At 39.7% G+C, this 6,791-nt stretch overlaps 1 non-coding gene across 1 annotated transcript; it reads right to left on the reverse strand.

Annotated features, from left to right (window-relative positions):
- Nucleotides 1–2,332: 2,332 nt before the first annotated feature.
- Nucleotides 2,333–2,438, reverse strand: LOC128284859 (small nucleolar RNA R71). The gene has a single exon (XR_008275279.1). It is a non-coding gene; the product is annotated as a small nucleolar RNA R71 (small nucleolar RNA).
- Between the last annotated feature and the right edge of the window lie 4,353 nt (nucleotides 2,439–6,791).

The raw sequence follows: 6,791 nt of genomic DNA on the forward strand, positions 1-6,791 counted from the left end.
AGACCACTCTTACCCTATTCCACCAAAACTTAAATATCTCATAAAATATAACTCATTTACCTGTTTCGTTCCTTCCATATGAAAATAGACTTATCAGGCATCAATTTCATAATTATTTATCATTTAATTCCATTTCTACTATTTTTAGTGATTTTTCAAATTCACGTCACTGCTGCTATCTGATTTTGTTTTGTGACCAATTTTACCTTTTCAAGGATTTTCATGGTTTAGTTAAGACATAAAGCATATATGTTATCATATATAATCTTGATTAGCCATTCCAATAGCTAATCATTTACATACCCTTTTCTTACCAAACCATAACCATATCATAAGATCATTTATACAAAGTGAGTATATTGCTATACATGCCACACTCAAAATATACAAGCCATTTTACCAATTTAGGTCTTTGGATACTGTAAACGAGCCTCCGACCTATCCCGATTCTCAAGCCGGCTTGTCAAAACTAAAATGAATGAAGAGGAGGGAGTAAGCATAAATACTTAGTAAGTTCACATGCAAATAATAAGTAACATGATCATGCAATCCAACATAAACATCATTAATACACTCATAACATAAGAATATTTACTATCATACCACAATTTTGTCTCACCAAGTTCTCAACCAAGGATTAAACTCATACCTATCCATTTTCACTTCTTCAACACATCCATCATCGAATCACTTTCATTTTAAGTATTCTCCATATTCTCTTAGAATTCTCCCGTTGAACACATCGGAATATAATTTTGGATACACGAATAGTGTGCATGTAAGTGCTATACTGATAGCTAAACAAGCTCAATAGCTTTTGAAATCTATGTAGTCAAGCTACCATGTAACCCGCCCATAAACGAACTCAGACTCAACTCAACGAGCTCGGGTGCTCGCATCCATAAGTGAACTCGGACTCAACTCAACGAGCTCGGTTGCCTAATTACATCTCACGAACTCAGGCTCAACTCAACGAGTTCGAAACTCAACCATCCTAGTGACATGTCACTTGTACCCTAATCTATTCCCAAGGTTCAAATGGGAGTCTTCTCAATTACACATTCTGATCGCCTTCTTCGAAATATAGAAACCGATATTTGTTAGCATCTCATACTTATCAAGTTGTTCATATAATTTACATATTATCAAACAATAATTCACAAAGCATAATATTTCATGATAATAAATATCATATCATAAAAATAACATTAAATCACTTAAAAGAAAAATTATGTTACTTTATTTACACATGAACTTACCTCGATACAAAATATTAGCAATCGAGCCTATTCCTCGTAAACTTTGTTTTTCCCTCGATCACGACTTGAATCTTTTTTCTCTTGATTATGAAGCTTGGAAGTTGAAGAAACCCTAGCTATGGAGAGAGGTAAGGTTCGGCCAAGGCTTGATGAAGATGAACACATTTTGGCCTTAATTTTCCTTTTAATTAATTTTAATTACAAAGTGACTAAAATACCCTTAATACCTTTCTTTGAAAATTTTCATATACAAGCCCATTTTTGTCCAAAATTTTAGAAATTGGTCAAATTTCTATTTAAGACCTCCTCATTAATATTCCAAAGCAATTCATACTAAAAACTTCTAGAATACAAGTTTTACAAATTATTTGATTTACTCCCTAATCTCAACTTAAGCACTTTATGCATAGAATTTCGTCACGAAATTTTCACATAATCATGCAATCCTATCATAAACCTCAAAATAATTGTAAAATAATTATTTTTATCTCGGATTTGTGGTCACAAAACCACTATTCCGATTAGGTCCTAATTCGGGATATTACACAACTCGTAGAAACCGAAGAGAAATAAGGTGAAGCCTAAGATACACAGAGGAAGAGCAAGAGGACAACATCCACACCACAACCGAAGAGATGGCTGAAAATTAGGAAAAGTTGCTACCTCCTGCGATTGCTGCTAATCCAATAAATCAGAATCTTATTCCACGCACTATGTATGATAATGCTAAACCTAATTTAACCGAAACTGAGTCAAGTATAGCTAGGCCTACTGTTGCTGCAAATAATTTTGAACTGAAACCTAACACAATTCAAATGATACAACAGTTTGTTCAGTTTGATGTTTTGCAGGATGAGGATCCAAACAATTACTTGGAAAATTTTCTGGAGTTTTGTGAAACTTCTAAAATCATTGGCGTTTCTAATGATTCCATTCGCCTTCGGTTGTTTCCCTTTTCATTGAGGAACAAAGCTAAATAGTGGTTGAACTCTTTACCATGAGGGTCGATCACTACTTGGGAACAAATGACCGAAAAGTTTTTACTTAAATATTTTTTGCTGGCTAAAACGGCTAAGTTGAGGAATAACATCTCTTCTTTTATAAGATCGATCTAGAAACACTCTATGATGCATGGGAGAGATACAAGGATCTTTTGAGAAGGTGCCCCCATCATGGGTTACCACTTTGACTACAGGTTTAGACATTTTACAATGGTGTGAATCCCTTAACGAGGCAACTCATCGACGCAGCCGCCGGTGGAACTTTGAATAAAAAAACACCTGAAGCGGCTTACAAATTTATTGAGGAGATGTCATTGAATAACTATCAGTGTTTTCAACCTCAATGCAGTTACTATGTTATCTAACTAGGTAGAACTCTTAAATAAAAAGATTGACAGTTTGTGTGGTTCTACTCAGGCACATCCAGTGATGAGGTGCGATTCAAATGGAGGAGGAGCATGCATAGAATATCAACCCTTTAACCCTAGCATCAAGGAGTAACAAGTCCAATATATGGGTAACAATAACTCTAGACCTCAAAATAACCCATATAGTAATACTTATAATGCAAGTTAGAGGAACCATCCCAATTTCTTGAGAGCTTCCAAGGAAATCAAAGGCCACAACACCCTCCGAGTTCTCAACAACCATCTTACCAATAGGAAAAGAAGTCGAACCTTGAGGAGATGCTAACAAAGTTCATCTCGATATCGAAAACTCTCTTTTAGAATACCGAAACAGCACTTAAGAATCAACAAGTGTCGATCCAAGGGTGCGAAACTCAGATAGGCCAACTCACCAAATTGATTTCTAAACGACCACAAGGTAGGCTGCCGAGTAACACTGAATCTAACCTAAGGGAACAGCTCAATGCAATTACCATTCAAGATGAGGAAGGGTTAGTCGAACCTGAACCAAAATCGAGGCAAGGAATTATGGTAAGTAAAAGCAAAGGTGAGGTAGACCACAGTGAACAAACACCGGTAAGTAAAGAGTACAAACCTCGGGTGCCATACCCCAATGTGACAAGGAAAAACCGCACAGATGAACAATTCGGTAAATTTCTTAAATTATTAAAAAAATTACATATTAACTTACTGTTTATTGAAGCTATTTCGCAGATGCCGAACGCAGTCAAATTCTTAAAGGAGTTTTTAACAAATAAGCAGAACTTGGATGAGGTGTCGCATGTAGAGTTCAGTGCAATTTGCTCAGCCATACTACAGAATAAGCTGGCCAACAAATTAAAATATCTAGGAGTTTTACGATTCCTTGTTTAATTGGTAGCTTAGATGTTAATAATGCTTTGGCTGATTTAAGGGCTAGTATCAATGTCATGCCTTATAAAATTTTTAAACAACTAGGTCTTGGGAAACCCAAACAAACTAGGATGAGCATTCAGTTAGCAAAAAAAAACAATCAGATTTCCTAGGGGTTTTATTGAAGATGTACTCGTTAAAATTGAAAAAAATCATATTCCCAGTTGATTTTGTTGTTTTAGACATAGAAAAGGATAGTGATGTGCCTTTAATTTTAGGAAGGCCCTTTTTAGCAACTGCTAAAACTATAATTGATGTTGGTACAGGTGAACTGACACTTCGTGTGGGTGATGAAACAATCACTCTTGAAGCTCATAATTCAAGTAACACATCAAATATCGAGGGTGATTGTATAAATCGTACCACTAGTACTGATCATGTGGTGCAAACTTCTTTGTAGGAAACACGTTAGAAGAGCACACATGAGCTATGTTTGAGTAATGACAAGGGACCCATCTATGAAGAATGAAGGCTACAAGTTGAGGAACTAGATGAATGGTGGACATATAAACTGAGGACACATGATAAACTAAAACCACGCCATGACGAGCTCAATATCTCACCAAATCAACTTAAGGCTGGAGTCAAAGTACTACTAGATGTAGCAGACCCTCAGATTGCCACCTCTGAACCTAATGGAGAAATCCCTCTTACGGTACTTAGCATTTTCGCATACGGTATAGTCAAGGTAATTCATCCCAAATTCGGTATGTTCAAGGTAAATAGTACTCATCTAAAACCTTATTTTGATAAAATTAATAGGAGGGATGAGGAGTGTAAACTCCTCGCACCACCATGACCACGCAACAGAGAGGTAAGTCGAGCTTAGACTATTAATAAGCGCTTCTCGGGAGGCAACCCGAGCACTAACAGTGTTAACTTCTTTAAATTTTAGTTTTTAACATTTAATTCACTAACTGAGCCACTGAACACAGGTTTTCCAGAACCCCACGACCAGGAACACGGGCCTGCGTTAGGCCTTGCCAATACCACGAAGACAATACGGCTGTACGATACTGCCATGTGAAAACAGGGTAAAATTTTTCCCCAACACGAGAGTCAATAAGTTGCCACGGTCGTGCGACATGGCTGTGGGTGAATCTGTCAAAATAACACGGGCGTGTGCCACACCCGTGTCTAGAAGCCGTGGTTGAAACTAAGAAATTAACACGGGTGTGCGACACACCCGTACCCACCACCCATGCTCGAGACTGTGAAATTAACATGGGCGTGTGCAACTATACATGGGTATGGGAGAAGCGAACGAAGCAAGACATAGCTGTGCAACACGGTTGTGTGCACCAACATAGCCAACGAACACGGGTGTGGGACAAATTTTAGACGCGTCCAAATTTGAAAATCACAAAATACATGGGCTAAAATAAGGGCACACGGGTGTACCCTACGGCTGTGTGCCCTAAAATCTATAAGAAGCCCCCACTATTCATCATCCCCTTCCTCAAATATCAAACCCTAGCCATCGGAATCCTTTCACACACCCTCCCTGCCACGCCTATACGCCGACCACAGCACCACCATCGACGACCCAAACTCCTCCCTCTACAAAGCTATTACGTTTGTTCACTCTTTTCTCTCTATTCTCTTTAATTCTTTTACTAATTTTATGATTTTTTTTATTGTGTTACTTGACTATTTTGCTTAATATTCATGGTTCTAATGATAGTAATGATTATGCTCTTTGCTAGAAATTTGCCATTTTAGTCGATAAATTATGCTACATTCATCCATTTTTCTCTTGGTTCCATGGATTTCATGCTTACCCACACCATATTACATATTATCAATTCCCACATGCAGTCATTCACTAGGTATTCTATTTAGCACCATTCTCAGGTTCTTATTGTTAATAATGACTTGATATATCTTTCCATTAGGATTTAGTTACTTTTCGGAACATCTTCCCTTTTGCCTTTGATGGTCATGAAAATATTCTTCTTTAATTTTAACATGCTTGCATGCCTTTCCACGCCATTCTTGGGGGGTATTCCTATAACTTTGTCTTGTCATTGTAGATACCATGTGAAATCCATGTGGCAAGAAAACTGTCGTCCCCGCCTTAAAGAAGTGGAAAGGAGCAGCGTCATCCTCGGGTCCCACTGCCGAGATCGGACACCCGTTCCTCCAATTCCCATAAGGACCGTAGGAGGAACTATTTTAAATACTATGGGCTCGACCCCTAGGTGTGGGCTGCTGCATTGACTAGGTCGTATTTGAACAAATCCAACTGGTAGACGCGGTCCGAGCCCTTCTGTCGACTGACCCATGGGGGCTCTTCTTTGAGATCGTCGAGCTGACATACCTCGAGCTCACACTCAAACTCTTTTCGACCTTCCACATCCAAGTAGTTATGATAGAGTTCGATGATCCCAGAACAATCCAGTTCTGTCTCGGCGATTTAGTCAGCTGGTTGAGCTTCCTGAGTTCAGCGTCGCTTTGGGGCTCTATATGAAGGAGTTCATGGACGACGATGATTTTGACACCCTCCATCGCCACATCCACTTGTATCCCTCCAACTACTGGAGGGCCCTCCTTCTTGCTTTGGCCACCTATGACGCTAGCCGCTCCAAGGCATCGGCCCTCGTCCTATCCTTAAGGTACTTACACGCCATCTTGGCCCACACTCTGTCAGGGCGGCAGGAGAGCACCGGCGTCGTCAACACTCACGATGCCTACATTTTATGGAGTATGGCGAACGGGCACATCTTCGACCTTTCCTATTTCATTACCTTAGTCGTTCGCCTTCAAACGGAGCGACATAGGAGAGGAGTCATTTCTATTGGCCCCTATGTGACTCGACTGGCACGTTATTTTAGTGTTCTCAACACGGCAACGCAAGCATCCTCTTTCATTCTAATCGGCCAGATGTCCCCACAGGGCATCTCGAGTATGCTACATATGAGGATCGAGCGATGACGTGGAGTTGACCCTCTCCAGTATTGTCTGGTCCAGTCCACCGAGGAGGAGGACCTAGAGGACATTACTGATGATGTCCCTCCACGTCATGAAGACCTACCGTCTCAGCCACCACCCATCCATCGTCCAGTTCATGCGGTGGCTTCACTTTTTCGCATCTCTGAGCGCCTTACTCAATTTCAACTATAGTGTTTTCAGTTCTTTGATCACATTGATGCTACTTTACATCAAATTTGTCAGCACTTTCACATCTCATCGCCAGCACCACGTCGCGAACC

This window comes from Gossypium arboreum, chromosome 11, assembly GCF_025698485.1.
Source record: "Gossypium arboreum isolate Shixiya-1 chromosome 11, ASM2569848v2, whole genome shotgun sequence".
Taxonomy (NCBI): domain Eukaryota; kingdom Viridiplantae; phylum Streptophyta; class Magnoliopsida; order Malvales; family Malvaceae; genus Gossypium; species Gossypium arboreum.